The sequence below is a fragment of the Cuculus canorus genome, chromosome 26, assembly GCF_017976375.1.
Source record: "Cuculus canorus isolate bCucCan1 chromosome 26, bCucCan1.pri, whole genome shotgun sequence".
Lineage (NCBI taxonomy): Eukaryota > Metazoa > Chordata > Aves > Cuculiformes > Cuculidae > Cuculus > Cuculus canorus.
This window is the reverse complement of record NC_071426.1, coordinates 484164-500953: the sequence shown is the minus strand read 5'-3', so window position 1 is coordinate 500953 and position 16790 is coordinate 484164.

Genomic DNA, 16790 nt, shown 5'->3' with positions numbered 1-16790 from the left:
CAATTAAAGTTCCCGGACCTGCTGATCTGTACATGGCCTCCTCCCCTCCCACTGGTTTTTGTGTAGGTCTGATCCATTAAAGAAACTAATTACTTTCTTTTTACATGTGTAGAATAGCTGAGGTGGGACCTGAATGGGTAAAGCCCCGACTCGTTGGCCCCTTTGACTCCATACCAGTGCAGACCAGAATTAGTTTTTCTTGATGAGGCTTCTCCTTCTTGCCAAGCCAGTGAGAGGAGGAGGAGCCCAGGCCCTGGTCACACCTCCAGGAATTAAAAATACGTCTCCAAGCCCTGCAAAATAAAGGCAGGCGAGGCACCACAGGGGCAAGGCTGTGAGCGGCTGCTGGGCACAGGAGGGTGAGAGCATCCCTGCTGGCGCGGGGATGGGGGAGCCTGAGGAAGGCAGAGGGGAGCCCTCATGCTGGTAAATTTTTAATCAAAGGTGGCATTACTGACGTCCCTGGGTTTGCAGCGCTCTTTTATCTCTGCTGAAACACTTCGAGCTGGAAGGATCCCCTCTACCTGACCTGTATGATTTATACATCTGTAGGCAGGCAGCAGCCGAGGTGTGAAGTGCCGGCGGGGCCGGGATGGATTCCCACTGTTTTTCAACATCCCTACTCTCATCTGCTTGCCGTGCTTCCATGCCGGCTCTGCTCACCCACCCTTTGTGCCTCATGACTGATTTCCTCATTTCTCCTCTTATTTTGAATCGACAGCTCTGGTACAGCTTGCTCGGCCGGGAATTCCAGCCAGGGTAAGGGAACGAAGCATGAAAAATCAGGGCTTTATAACCCGTACAAACATTTGCATTAGTGGTTCAGGCTTGAAACATTTGCAAGTGGCTGCATTTGAAAGTTGTCTGGGTTTCCCTCACACCTGTTTCATAGAGTTACAGAACGGTTTGTGTTGGAAGGGACCTCAAAGCCCATCCAGCTCCACTCTTTGCCATGGGCAGAGACACCTCCCACTGGAGCTGGTTGGGAGCTGTGCCTGGTGAAAGCCTCCCCCCCGTCTGGACTCTGGTCTCAATGTGTTTGTGTTTGTTTGTTCCAATGGTTAATTGCCATCACTATAATAAACAATGTATACTTTATTTCCTATCTGAATTTGTTTAGCTTTAGCTATTCGTTCTTGTTCTGACTTTCTCCGCTAGGTTAAATAGCTATTTAGCACCCTGTATTTTTTCCCCTTGGAAAGCTCTTAGATGCTCTAATGAAGTCACACCTCAGTGAGGTTGCTTGGCTCTTTCAAACTTAGAATCACAGAATCATTAAGGTTGGAAGAGACCTCTAAGCTCATCCAGTCCAACCACCAGCCCATCCCCACGGTGCCTGCTAAACCATGTCCTGAAGTGTCACATCTATGCGTTCTTTGAATCTCTCCAGGGATGGTGACTCCACCACTGCCCTGGTAACCCTTCCAGTGATGGAGAAGTGCCTGTTGCAATGGAACATACACATTATCCTCCTCTCCCTGAGCTCTTCTAAATGCCCATCAGCATGAATTATATTCTTCCCTTCACTAAATATCTCCTTTCTCCCCACACCAGCCCAAACCTCTCTCTGTGCTGCAACGGTTTAGTTTGCTTGAAGAGCTTTGGAGCTGAAGTCAAAGACATTTTTTGTTCCCTTCTTGCGACGCCTTCAGTTGAAGAAAGACCAAGAAGCAGCTTTTATTGAATTTGTTTTTCCCCTTTAAAACCAGGGATATTTTTTCCCGAGGAGGCGGACGCACACCGCGGGCCAGTGTGCTTTACCGGAGAAGTGTATAAATAGCCGGGGCTGAGACAGAGCACAATAGCTGTCACTCGACCACAGCAGAATGGGGGCATGAGTGGTAGCAGATGAATTTCCTAAGCAACAAAGATCCTGTTTTCATGCAAATATCTCTTAGTAATAAAATCCAGGAGAAAAGAAAGACAGATAATGTGTTATATAAGCAGAATTATCTCAGCACTGACTGCTTCTTTCAAGGGTTTGGGGTGGGCTTTTTATTTTTTGGAGACATCAGCAGCCTTTCAGCAACTTGATTTGGGCTGCGAAGGAGAGCAGCGGTGAATGATGTGCGGCAAAGAAAGTGCTTTAGTCGCCTACAAAGCCTCGTATGAATTTAACACGAGCAGCAGCTAATGCAAATAAAAGTCAGGAAAAGATTCCTTGCCGCGATAACACAGCCTCCGTTCCTCTTAGGATTTCGGAGGACTTTGCAAACATCCATTAATTAAGCCTCAAAGGAGATCCCGTCCCCGGTTTCACAGCCGTGATGAGAGGAAGCGTTCTGCTCTGCTGCAACATCTGGGAAGGCTCACGGTGTTGGGATGCATCGGAGCCAGGAGCTGAACCCCGCTGCTCTCCTCCCTTCACCCCTCTCTCTGCTGCAGAGCCAGCCAGGAGGAGGGGGGGTTTTGACTTCACGGCTCTTAACATTGTCAGGCTGGTCCGAGGTTGATGCTTCTTGTCCCTCTCGGGACATTGCCATCTCCAATGTCACCATAAATAATCCTCCAGCATGGAGGGCAGCCGTGCCTGTTCAATCTTCTGTGATGACAGATCCATCCTAGGCAGCTTTCTACTATTTCTCCCTCTGTTTTCTTCTCATTTTTTTTAAGCTTTTATGCATTTTGCAGGGTCTGCAACAAAACAGCCTTGTTCATAAACATGGAGTCCATACCTTGAGTTTGTCCCTGGGCTGCCTTGTTCTGCAGGTGGATTTACCATGGGGGAAGCAGAGAGAATATCCAAAACCCAGTTAATAGATTGATGAAGAGGCCAGCCATGGAAAGCAAATGGGAATGCAAGAGATGGGTGCTGTCATTTGCAGACCTAATTAAATCTGTCCAGTGCCTTGGCACATCCCTACCCTGTGCCATCTGCCTCTATTTATCACAAGGCACTTGGTTTTCCTTCCTCACTGGCTTCATCCTGGCACACGGGACAGAAACTTGCCTCAGCCTGTTATAACTGTTTAATGTAAAAACTGATTGAGATGGTGGCTTTCAAACAGAGGGCAGCATAAATCCAAAATTCCATGTCCAAAAGCCCCCAGATTTAAACCCCAGGGAGACTTGAAATGCGAACCCTTTTCCACATCCAAAGCCCTTGCCCATTTGTCTTTGAAATCTGACATTTGGAAGCCAGACCCTGATTTTTGAGTATTGAGCATCCAAATGCAATTCAGCTGAAAGCACAGATCTTGCTTGAATTTAAACCTCCCCTGAGCCCCTCGGAGCTGGGTGGCTAAAAGCGCTCAGTCCTTCTCTCTGCTGCTTTTGCTTTGAAAGCGGGGGAATAGCCTTCCCTTTCTCATTGCTGCTGTAATCTCTAGAAATTTTGGCTCTGCAGATGTTTCACCATTCACCGGCTCTCCCTTCTGTCCTGACCTGGTGCACTGTTCCAAGCAGTAACTCAGCCACTCGTGCTCTCTCCAAAGGAGACAACGGGGAGCTTTCTGCTTCCCTGGGTTTGCTGCTCCCCTGGCTCTTAGTACGCTTGGCTCCAGTGCCATGTGTTTCTTAAAGCCCACAGGAACTTTTATGGAGCTAAAAGGTCTCTTGTGTTCTCCTTAAAAGCGTGTGTCTCCATCCTGCCACCTCCCTAAGCTCGGAGCAGCAGGAGGATGGAGTTGATCTGTTCATTGCAGTTAATTTTATCTTTCTAATGAATGCAAGTTTGGGGCAGAACTGTTGTTTTACTTCCACTGCCTGTGTCCTTGCATGTCCACGACACGTTGAGGTGCAGAACAGCTTTGGTGTCTGTTTGTGGATTGAGACTCCTCCCTGTGCCACTTGTAGTGGAAATTATCTGGTTGCTTGTAAAAGTTATGTGTGTCCAGATACTCAGCTGCATCAAACCTTGTTTTGTGAGGGACTGATGTTAGTGGTCTGTGCGGAATCGTGAGATATCGCAAAGCTCTGAGAGGAAGGGGGTGGTGCTGAGATGAGAAGGGCAAATCTGAATAGAATCATAGAATCCCTTAGTTGCTAAAGACCTTTGAGATCAGCAAGTCCTACCATACCTGTCCACTACTAAACCATACCTCTGAGCACATCTACTTGTCTCTTAAATCCCTCCAGGGACAGAGACTCCGCCAAGGCACGGGGCAGCCTGGTCCAATGCTTCAGCCCTCTTTTGGTGAAGAAATGTTTCCTAATATCCGATCTCAACCTCCCCTGGTGCAACCTGAGGCCATTTCCTCTTGTCCTATCGCTTGTTACTTAGGACATACTGAGGTGGGAAAGATGCATCTCAATACGTACCACCTTGGTGAGGATGAGAGGAGTGGGCAAGTACTGGCATCTTGGAGGTTGCCAAAGGAACTGGAGAGAGATCAACTTACTCTCTAGAGTGACTTTATTCCAACTCGGAAACTAGAGTTGTCCCCATGTGCCTGTGTGTCTCATCCTGGTTTCAACTCTGGGATATTTTGTCTCCTTTGGGACCTTCACGGGGTGAAGGAACGAGGAAATTTATACTGGAGGAGAACAAGAGCTTTCAGTGATGGGGAATTTTGCTATCTGTATTGGCATCATCACAGAGGAGGTTGTCATGGTGACTTGAGGTGTCAAGAGACTGCTCTGGAGTGGGAGAAAGGGAGCGAGACACTGGTGCAGGGAGGCAGGGAAGAGCGTGAAACAGGAAGAAAGTGGAAAAAAGTGCAGGAATGAGTAAGGAGGGAAGAATGCAATGGGCTGGAGGGAAGGAGAGATTGAAAAGAGAGCGCAGCAGGGAGATTCACACTTTATTCCCTTCTCTTTATGTATCCCCTGGGCCAGGGTGAGCAGAGAGCAGCGGCACCGACGAGGGGTCTGGGCTGGGCACTGCCTGTTCAGCTCCGGGGTGGGAGGCAGTGGTTTGCAGCCTGTGCCCCAAACACCCATCGCGTACCCGTGGCTGCACGCCCTGATCTGGCATGGACAGGCATGAAAGGGTGGGCGACAGAAAAGCTGCGGAGGGGCTCTTGATCAGGGAGGGCAGGAAGAGGATAGGGGGGAATGGTTTTAGGCTGAAAGAGGGGAGATTGAGATGAGATCTTAGGCAGAAATGTTTTGCTGTGAGGGTGGGGAGGCCCTGGCCCAGGTTGCCCAGAGCAGTGGTGACTGCCCCATCCCTGGAGGGGTTCAAGGCCAGGTTGGATGGGGCTTGGAGCCCCTGATCCAGTGGGAGGTGTCCCTGCCCATGGCAGGGGGTGTAGCTGGATGGGCTTTGAGGTCCCTTCCAACCCAACCCACTCTGTGATTCTATGAAATGAGGGTGGATGCATTTTTGAGGGAAGCCAGGGCTCCATTAAGAAGTTTGCAGGCAGACTCTCTTCCCCTCCTTTTGCCCTCTCCCCCTCGCCAGCAGCCTCCACCAAACCCCCTTCCACAAGCACTAAATCTGCAAAGTAAACCCCAGTGAGAGCACTATCCAAGGGCTGCCGGCTATGACAGATGTTACTTTATGGAACACGGCACCAGAGATGTGAAATACATAGTTCATAAATGTCAGGAGGAAGGAAGCAATATCCTGGATTGAGGTTGTTTGAGGTTTTTTTTCTTGTGAAAGCATCTTTCCAAGTGAACACAACACAGGCCTTGCTGCCATTTGGAGTCAGTAGCTGGCTGCGTTGGAGAAGGCTCTGGCGTCCCCGGAGGTGTTCAAGGCTGGGCTGAATGAGGCTTGGAGCAACCTGGTCCAGTGGGAGGTGTCCCTGCCCATGGCAGGGGTTGGAACTGGATGGGCTTTGAGGTCCCTTCCAACCCAAACCATTCCATGATTCTATGATCTGAATGTGAAAAGAGGACTTTTTTCCCCCTCACTCTGTTGCACATCTGTCTGAGAAACTCAGTGGCAGGAGATAAAGCTGAGGCTTCTCTTAATTGAAGTCTCCAGGGAAGGCACGTGCGTCTATAGGAAAAGAATACCCGTGTTTGTGTGTGTAGAAATGTATGTGTATATGGATCTGCAATTAATTAGGCCCTCAGTTAGTAATGAACTAGCAAGGTTTCCACCATTTCCAAAATGCTTGATGATTAATGCTGTTTTTTCCTCCTCTGGATGCTGTCATTGTCGTCATTAATGCTCAACTGCTTAATTTCCACCCCCGTAAGCAGCAAACCCCAGCAGCATCCTGCGTCAGTGGTTTGCACCATGGCATGAGTTGCACCAGGGCAGGGTTAGATTGGATATTAGGAAAAACAGGGGGATTGAAACTAGATGACCTTTAAGGTCCATTCCAACCCTAACTATTCTATGATTCTATGAAAAATATCTTTACTGACAGAGTGGTGAAGCACTGGACCAGGCTGCCCAGGGCAGTGGTGGAGTCTCCATCCCTGGGGGGGTTCAGAGAACTTTGATGTGGCACTTGGTGACGTGCTTTAGCAGGCACGGTGGGGTTGGGCTGATGGTTGGGCTAGAAGAGCATAGAGGGCTTTTCCAACATTAACGATTCTATGATTTCCCCTGGCAAATTGCAGCCCTCCTCCTGTCCTCTGCCTTCTCTTCTCAGTTCAAGAACCAGAGCTGACCACCCATCCACTCTGACGTTGGTAGTTTTTAATACAAGTATGTCAGCAAGCGTTCCTGGAACGCCGCCGCGGCTTGGCGGGTGCTGGGGAGGGCAGGGGGACAGCCCGGTGCCTCTCGCATCTGCCTGCCTGTCTCTGCTAAGCATCGCGTGGCCGGTGATATGCATTTCCACCCAGGCACTGCTTGGAAGCCAACAGACGTGGCATTTAACACTAATTCCCTTTGACTGGCCTCCCCCAGCCGCCCGCGGCTCCGTGTGCTGTCTCAGCTGCTCAGAAGGCATCGACAGAGCTGTGGCTTTGGAGGTTGATGGCATTGGCCATGCTGAGCATCAGAGTCTGAGGAGAACGTCCTGGGAAAAGGATAGAGGATCACATCCAGGCTTTTTTTTTATTCATTGCTGCTATGAAAAACATCCTGTTGGTCTCGGGAGACGCTGCATCCCCAAGATTTTTGGAGTAGGAGAGTCGCAGTGCAAACCGTTGAATTTATTTGAAAGAAGGAATGAAAAATCTTAAATTTCCTTGTCTTCTCGCAGCAAAGCTACTTTTGGCTGGAAAATAGGCCAATTTCCACTTTATCTAATGCCTCCAGCTGTGATGTGAAAAGCTCAGAGGAAAAAACACATCTAGCACGTTATCTCTTAACTGCAAAGTTTAATTATCCTCAGCTGCTCTGCTGGAATGTGGCTGTGGCCGGGCTGCAGCCAGCTGGGACAGCACTGGGGCTTGCATATCATAGAATCCCAGAGGGCTTGGGTTGGAAGGGACCTCAAAGCCCATCCAGTCCCACCCCCTGCCATGGGCAGGGACATCTCCCACTGGATCAGGGGCTCCAAGCCCCATCCAACCTGGCCTGGAACCCCTCCAGGGATGGGGCAGCCACCACTGCTCTGGGCAACCTGGGCCAGGGCCTCCCCACCCTCAGAGCAAAACATTTCTCCCTAAGATTTCATTTCAATCTCCCCTCTTTCATCTGAAAACCTTTCCCCCTTATCCTGTCCCTGCCCTCCCTGATCCAGAGTCCCTCCCCAGCTTTCCTGGAGCCCTTTCAGCACTGGAAGGTGCTCTGAGGTCTCCCCAGAGCCTTCTCTTCTCCAGGCTGAACAACGCCAACTCTCTCAGCCTGTCTGGCACTGGAGATGCTCCAGCCCTGGGGTCATCTCCAAGGACTCCAAAACTGGACGCAGGGCTCCAGGTGGGGTCTCACCAGGATGGAGCAGAGGGGCAGAATCCCCTCCCTCACCCTGCTGGTTGCACTGCTCTGCATGCAGCCCAGGACACGTTTGGAATTCTGTTGCTTGGATAGGGCGGGCAGGAGTGTTCTCCTTCCTTCTCCCGTTAGCTCCAGGTTTCTGTGATGAGGAACACAAATTTTCTCTCTTCTTGTTCCTCAGGCTCTGTGCGTTTTGTACCCACACTCACAGCACCCTGCGTGGGATCTGTACGTAGCTGAGATGTCCATCAATTATTTATAGAAAGCATATATTCATTTTGCTCTTAATTTATTCACCATTAGCTTCATGGTAAATAGAAGAAGAGACAAAAATCAGAGATGTACAAATATGGATGGAAATATTGAATAACTCTACAGAAATAAATCCACTGAAGAGGGGGCAAATGTTAGAGAATGTGGTAGGGAGGAGAGGAGAGTTAGAAGAAATCAAAAGCTTTAATATAAGCAGGGCTTAAATGCGCTTGCAAATGTCAGCTCCTTAATAGCTTGTCCTAAGTCTCAGCATGTTAGAAAATATAAATGATGGAGAGATCCTTCCCATTAGCCAATATTAGGAATTTTATGTATCTACATCTATTCTCATTGATTGCAGCTGGCCTCTTACGTGGTTGGGTTTGATTGCATTTAATTCATTAATTAGTATTTGGGTAAGGTTTTCTTCTTCCTCCCCTGTCTCCTTTCCCCAAACTCCTCTTATTTCCCCTTAGGTTTCAGTAAGAAATTGAATTCTCACAGCCAATGTTTTCAGAAGATCTGGGGAGCAATACGGTGTGATGTCTTTTTTTTTTTTGGTAATCCACTGTGCTTTGGCAACTCGTAATATTGCGTTAATGAAACATTTAATGCAAACAATAAAGGAGGAAAGTGGAGGAATTTCACTCCTGGATTTCAATTTAGCCAAGCCCTCTGCTTGGAGGTCTCTTCCCAGTCTGAAAAACAAGGGCAATGCTTTTGGTGCCTGTGAGAGTTGCTAGTACTTTGTGAGGATGGAGATGAAAAGACCATAAATGCTTTGGTGCAGGCAGGGAAAAGCTGTGCTGGGTCCCTCCGTGGTTGCCCTGCTGCCTGGTTTAGGCTGGTGATGCTTGGATGGCACTGAAAGGTCTGGGGACAGACTCTTTAGTATGGCCTGTAGGGATAAGACCAAAGGGTAATGGTTTTAAACTAAAAGAGAGGGTAGATTCAGGCTAGATATAAGAAGAAATTCTTCACAGTGAGGGTGATGAAGCGCTGACACAGGTGCCGTGGGAAGTGGTAGAAGCCTTATCCCTGGAAACATCCCGGATGAGGTTGGATGGAGCTCTGAGCAACTTGTTCTGCTTAAAGATGTCCCTGCTCCTGCAGGGGGTTGGAGTGGATGACCTGAAAAGGTCCTTACCAACTCAAACCATTCCATGGTTCAATGATTCTTTGGCCACAGCCTCCTGCATGCCATGGAAAGGGCTCAGAGGTGCCCTGTTGAGCATTTGAGGCACTCCCCCTCGGGCTCTCAGCACCTATATCACCTCTCCCACCCACACAGGTGCCTCTTGGCTGTGTGGAGACACAACGTCTCTCCAGAGCTCTCACTCCCGCAGGAAGAACAAATGGGTGAGAAGACCTTTTCTCTACCCCCTACCCCCACTGAGCTGTTGATGAAATCCCTGTTCCCTTCTTTTCTCAGCACCAGCTGGAGTTTCGCTTAGCTCCCACAGTGGTGTTAGTTTGGTTTTTTTTTTGCCTTTTTCCCTTGCGGACTGATATTTTCTTCCTGGCTCTGTGGCATTTTTTTGTGTGTATTTGTCAAGGACACCAGTGTTTAGGAAGAAAACAGACCCGCCAAACCCAAAATACACAACACTTGAAAGACTGAAAGATCAAGATCTCTGTCATCTAAAGGAGTAAACTAATAGTGTGATTGCAAAAAGCCCCCGTGAGGATCCTATCTGTCAGATTGCTGTCAGCTTTGTACTAAACATCCATTAAAGAGCATTTACATGAAAAACATGCAATCTCCGCTCCAATCAGACGCTAACCTAATCCTGCCAGCAAATTGAAGGTGAGATCTCAGGCGAGTCCAGCCCTTTCAAATGCAATGGGATTTTTGCTTCCTAGACCTTTTCCAGGGGTGAGAGCTGCAGGAACAGGAGCTGAGTCCCGTCCTCCTTTACTTCTCAGCACCAGCCAGGATCTGGCACCGTCTGAGAAGAGCTAATTCTTCTCCTTTTACTGGTCACACCAGTATACAAGCTGGGAATGACAGCCCATTTACATCAGTATTCTGGATCGAGACAAGCAGTCTTGCTCCTAATCCCCCAAACGATTTCTTCTTCGGGAAAATGCTTCTAATCCCTGAATGAGGAGTCATGTACGTGGATGAGAGACAGTGACAGCCTTCAAACTGGGAGCCTGCATATTGTGCAGCTATAAAGCCAATATCCCGAGGCTGTGATTGATGGAAATTCTGTCATTAACAGCCAAGACATTGGATTTTCCAATGCAACAATCATCTTTGCTCCAGCTTTATGCATCCTTGATGAGGATGCTCTGCCACTCCAGACTACATTGAATTTTAATCCCCCTGAAATCAGTTATTCCAACCGCTCTTAGTGACTCTCTTCAAGGCCCCTTGTTTCTCACTGTCGAGGTTTGTACTTGTGGTTGCAGCTAGGAGCCTGAAAGTAGTGCTCCGAGAGCCTTGTTAAATTGCATCTTTATATTAATGGGTGTAGAGAAAAGCTTCAGCATAAAAGAAAAAACGCAAAGATCTCTGGTAGGTGAGGGTCTCTGTTTGGTGCACGTGGAGCAGTTGTGGTGGATTTTAAAGCCTTAGTAAAAGGAGCAGCATTCAGTCTTGGCATCTGGAAGCGGAAGTCAACCAGCTCTAATCAAAATAAAATCCATGCTTTTATCTGGCCTGGTAATTAATCATGGGGCGCATTACTAAAGGTCAGGCGCCTGATGTTTTAAGAGCACAGCCTCAGTCCATCTAGAGAAAGTTGTACTTGAGATGGGGATTACTGGGTGAATTTCTATGACACTCATTAGAATTGTGGAATGGTTTGGGGTAATAAGGGACCTCCCCTTATCCTGTCCCTGCCCTCCCTGATCAAGAGCCCGTCCTCAGCTTTCCTGGAGCCTCTTTCAGTACTGGAAGCTGCTCTGAGGTCCCCCTGGAGCCTTCTCTTCTCCAGCTGAACAACCCCAACTCTCTCAGCCCGGTCTCATATGTCCTCCAGCAAAACATCAGGTTTGGTGTGGGAAATAGAACATTTTGTCCTTAAAAATGGCCAATCTGTGAGATCCAAGCTAATTCTGCTGAAGTTCCATCTGTCATCTTTCAACATCAGGCACTGCAGCTCATAGTCCTTCCCAGTTTCATGTAGGAAAGGGATGGAAGAAGCGAGAAGATGAGAAATTTCTGGCCCTGGGCATCAGCCCCTCCTGTACTGTCAACTCGCAGGAGCGTGCGGCAGCGAGCGGTGACAGCAAAGCCGTAAATAGGAGGCAGAGCAGCAGCCAGGTGCCAGAGGACTCAATGCTGAACGACAGGGAGTTACAAAGACAGTTTGAGAGAGATAAATGTAGGATAATAACGGTATGCATGTCTTTGCAGCACCTGTCTCGCCGTGTGTGAGGGATCAAGGAAGAGGCTCAGGAGTAAGGAAACAAATCTTTGTCTGTTATTAATGAACAAAGAGCAGAAAACTCTGGCAATGGAGCTTTCTGCGTCTAAAAGTCAATGTCTCTGATGAGCTTTTAGCTCTTAAAGGAGCTGAAATTTCTCCCCAAAGCCTTGGGAGTTTCAAATGAGTTCGTAGCTCTGTGATGATATGTAAGCAGGGTTTTGAGTAGATTTAATATCGCCCTTACGTCAATTGTATCATTGCGTGAAGCTACGTGTAAACACCCTGCAGAAGATCCCTGCTTTCTGCATGTGCTGGTGATGCGCCAAAGGGGGTGTGATGAGCAGCGGCGTCGGGAAAGCCATCGGGAAAACCAGGACCTTCAGCTAAGCTGGGACTAAAATCCACAGTCCTGTTTTAACACCATCTTATTGCTTAAGGCCATTTGTGCTGGGAGCTCACAGGTGGTTTCCATATGCGGTGAAAAGCAAACCAAAATAGGGCATCAGCTTCTCCTCTTGTTCCCAGTTAGAATCATAGAATCATTTGGGTTGGAAGGGAACTCAAATGCCATCTGGTTCCAACCTCCCTGCCATGGGCAGGGACACCTCCCACTATATCAGGCTGCCGAAGACCCATCCAACCTGGCCTTGAACACCTCCAGGGATGGGGCATCTACAGCTTCCCTGGGCAAGCTGTTCCAGGGCCTCACCACTCTCATAGTGAAGATATTCTTCCTTATGTCTAGTCTAAATCTGCCCCTCTCCAGTTTGTACCCATTGTCGTTCATCCTATCACTACAAACAGCTGTTTGCACACACACATGTTACTCACCACCAAACCATCCAAGCTCAAAAACCTCTTGACATGCATTCTCAAAGAAAGAGTGAGCTGGAAAGCTGGGAACCATTTAGCAGAATAAATCAGGTTCTAACTAAACCAGTTACAGCAGCGAGGGAGGTTAATGCACACGCTGCAGCCAGCACGAGGGTGAGGCATTTGAGCTATATGAAAGATCGCAGTCTACCTCTCCCTTCCCGGTAGTCCAGGGAGAAGTTTCCATCTTGCTAACAGATACTGTGTCTTTATATAGCAGGCAAATTATTCCAAATGGCTTTTGTGGAGTCATGATGACATATGTTGAAACATATTTCCAAGACGATGGGAGATTGCAGGGGAAATGTGCAGGAAGCTCTTCCCCAGAGGAGATGCTCTTAAAACTCACTATGAAAAATCTGCAGCAAATGCGTCCAGGTCAGAACGTTTGACTGTGTAAATCAGAATAACTCTAGGGCCAAATCCAGAAATCTGGCAGAACACAAGGAGCTTTGCCCACCCGCCTCGCTTGTAGAGCCTCGCGGGTTTGTACTGAGCTCAGAAACAACCCACCATTTTCCAGGTAATAGTTTTAGGTTTACAGGGAAGGGTGAATTTTACATTGTTAACTAGGAAATTAGGCTAGAAACCCACAAATTAGTCTAGGAATATAAATGCCCTTTGCATTTGTCTTGTAATACCTGAGATTCATTAGCAACTTTGGTGAGAGGAGGTTATGATATAGCTTCTCCATCAGAGCACAGGGTTTCCATGCAGCGTCTTTCTTTCTGTCTTGTTTCAAAACGCTCTCCCCTCCAAACAGTTCATTTTGAAGCTGGCAATCCCATCTCCTTCATCATCATAGAATCACAGAATGATTTGGGTGAGAAGGGACCTCAAAGCCCATCCAGTCCCACCGCCTGCCATGGGCAGGGACACCTCCCACTGGATCAGGGGCTCCAAGCCCCATCCAACCTGGCCGGGAACCCCTCCAGGGATGGGGCAGCCCTTCTCTTCTCCAGGCTGACCAACCCCATCTATCTCAGCCTGCTCTCGTATGGGGGGTGCTCCAGCCCTTGGATCATCTTTGAGGCCTTCTCTGGATGGTGCTCAGCACACACGTGGCTCCTCACAGAACAAGGGGAGACATCACGGTGTTGCAATCTTAGTTCCCTGTTTGCACCGGGTCTTATTGGCACACCTGGATGTTCATGTTCAACAGTTGGCATTGGATTTTCTTGCTCAGGAGAAAACCCATCATTCCTGCGCACGTATAATCAAAGAAACTCTTTCCTGATTAATGTACAGTATCCGTGGGGAAGGGAAAGAAAAAAAAAAGAAAACAAACAGATATTGGACCCAAGATCTTTACACACAGCGCTCACGGCAAACAAATAAAGGATGATAGATAACTGAATACAGGAGAGGAAATTGTGCTCTTCTCTCCTCTAACAGTACCACAAAAGGCCCATCTCTCTGGTTTCCTGGTAATTACCAGCCTTTCTGTCAGTGGGTTACCTTATATTAATTAACATTATTTATTGCTGTTGGCAGAGTGACTGCTACAGTAAATCAAGCAATTAGCAGTCTTGTGTATTGCACTCGGAAGAGAAGTAACCAGGTGCCAGAAAGGATTTACTTTCTGCTTTATGTTTTATTCACAGGCTCTCCATTTAACATTGCATTTCTCCATCGCGCTGCGAGACAAGGTGGAGGAGCGTGTGGTGCAGCAGCACCGGTGCCTGCTGCCTGTGCTGCTGGTGGCTTGCAGGCAGTGAATGATATCGTAGAGGGGAGGGATGAGGGTTGCTCATCCTGATCCAGTGGGATGGGGTTGGAACTGGATGGGCTTTAAGGTCCCTTCCAGCCCAAACCATTCTATGAGTCTATGATTCCTAGCATGTACTTCAGCCTTGGTGTCCCCAATTTGGCACCAGGCTGAGGGTTTTCTCCCCTCTAAGGAGTAAGAAAAGTTCATAATTTTTCCTGGTGGTGTTTATTTAAGTTTAGTTGCATTTGGTTGCTATAAATAAGTAGCAAAATGTAGCTGGCAAATGGAGAAATTAACTCTACGCAGTGCTGTAAATGGCTAAAGCTCTTCTGCTTGTAGGAGTTGGTTGTTAGTTCCAAAATTGGCCTTCTAGGTGATGGGGGAGTCTTTGGGTGCTTCCTGAGCTGGGTGAGCATTGAGCCCAAACCTCTGCTTTCTCATCTGGTGAGAGTTTGGTCCCTGAAAGAGTTTTGCTGGCTGCCAGTTCTGATTTAATTACACGTCGAGAAAGAAAACATGAAGAAAAGACGGGAGGGAAAAGCCCATGTGGGCATCCAAAGGAGACACTTGGCTTGTTAAAGCAAGGCGATCACAGTTTGCTGCTAATTACAGGAAAAAATACAGCATTCCCTCGAGGAGATGGCAAGAGAGAGACTCATAAAACCCACAACACAAGTATGAAACATATTCTGGTTTTCATAATTGTTCTTTTTTTTCCCCTCCTTTTCTTTTACTTTTCCTGCCATTTGAGAATCTTCTCTGGACTTTGTCTTCTGTCCATTCTGTCTCTGACTGAGCAGAATCAGAGCTCAACAACCTGCACCGCTTTTAGCAGAGGATCCTGTAACTTTAGCAGAGAGCTTTGTGATGCGGTTGTATGTGATTGTTGGGGACTGGGAGCACCGTCGTACTCTGCCGGTAGCTCGGTTGTGTCAGCTTGTAGTTCAGAGATGTTTGAGTTGCTTGGCTGTAGTGGGCAGGAGGTTGTATATTGAATGAAAGGAAGGTTTTTGTCAGCTGCTGAAACTGAAATATTGTGGAATGGTTTGGGTTGGAAGGGACCTCAAAGCCCATCCAGATCCACCCTCTGCCATGGGCAGGGACACCTCCCACTGGATCAGGGGCTCCAAGCCCCATCCAACCTGACCTTAGAACACCTGCAGGGATGGGGCAGCCACCACTGCTCTGGACAACCTGGGCCAGGGCCTCCCCACCCTCACAGGAAAACATTTTTCCCTAAGATCTCATCTCAATCTCCCCTCTTTCAGCTGAAAACTGTTCCCCTTCATCCTCTCCCTGCCCTCCCTGATCCAGAGCCCCTCTCCAGCTTTCCTGGACCCCCTTTCTGTACTGGAAGCTGCTCTAAGGTCTCCTCAGTATCTGGTAGAAAATGATCTTTGAAATAAAGAGCGAGAGCCTGGGTTCTCCCCACCTCCTCTGTGGGCTCGGCAGAGGACCAACCCTCAAAGCACTACTAAAGCATCTTATCGGGTCCAGCCGGGTGCCCTTTTCCCAGTTTCTCTGTGCCACAGCTTCCATAACCCCTCACTGCTTTGTCCTTCTCCTGCTGAGCTGGGTAGTTTTACTGCTGGTTTGTGCCTTCCCAGCTGCCCTGTCTCTCTCCATCAGCGTCGAGCATCGCCGCTCAGCCGGTGGATGTTGACACTGGACCTTGAGGGTCTGAAGGTTGTGATGGAAAAAGCCCAGAGCTGAAAACCTTTCCATTTCCATCTCCTCCTCCCTGGGTGACACTGGGCAGGTGAGAAACTTGCTGTCCTCAGCCAAATGCCTGCTCACATGCGTTATTTGAACAGTTTCCTAAACACTTCTCCAAGAAGTCCTGTAATGAAAGGAGTGGTTTCCTTTGGCTCCCTTCCCAGACCTACCCAAACAGAAGGATGCTGACCTAAGGCTATTAAACACTTTGATGTATGGCTGTGTCTCCTTAAGTAGAAGATCCATATTCTTAAACTAAGCTGCCATGACACAGGGACATTATGAACTCTCTGAACCAACTGAATCCTACAAATGAGCCATTAGTTGCTGTACGGCACATTGGCTTCCCTGTGCCGGAGGGGGCTCCTGTTAAATAAGATAATCATTGCTGTCCACATGCCCGGCAGGCTGCTATGTGTTAATTTTAATGCAATTTGTCTTGCCCCCACCCCTCTTACCCTGAACACAATGATCAGAGAAGCCCCACGCCGCTGCACTGGGGGTTTATGCTGTTCCATGAACTTGAGTTCAGCAGATTTCTTGCCATGGGAGGAACCAGGCTCCTTCCTCCTCTGATTGCCAGGGAGGAAACTTGAGGAACGTTCTACTGCTGCACTTGCTTTCATCAAAACTTCATCCTTCATCATCCTTTCAGTACTGAAAGGGGCTCCAGGAAAGCTGGAGGGGGGCTCTTGATCAGGGAGGGCAGGAATAGGACGAGGGGGAACGGTTTACAGCTGCAAGAGGGGAGCCTGAGATGAGATCTTAGGGAGAAACGTTTTCTTCTGAGTGTGGGAAGGCACTAGCACACGTTTTCTTTCAGCTTAGAGGCTTTCAGAGATACTGAATCCTCAGCTGTGTCCTCTAAGATGCCAGGAAGGCCTTTTAAGAGCTGGACTGGAAAACAGAAATGACTCAATATGAGCCAGAAAGGACCATGCTGGGCCACCTCCTGTCTTCTGTTCCCATGCAGAATTTGAGGTCTGATGCTATGGCAGATCCTGGGGGCTGCAACCTGGTGGGATTGATAGGGGAGCTGCCCAGGTCCACGCGGATCTGCTCAGAAATGTGCTTTTTTTTTTTTTTTCAAATAGGCTAGCAAGATATTTTGTTTCTCTGAAATTCAAATGAA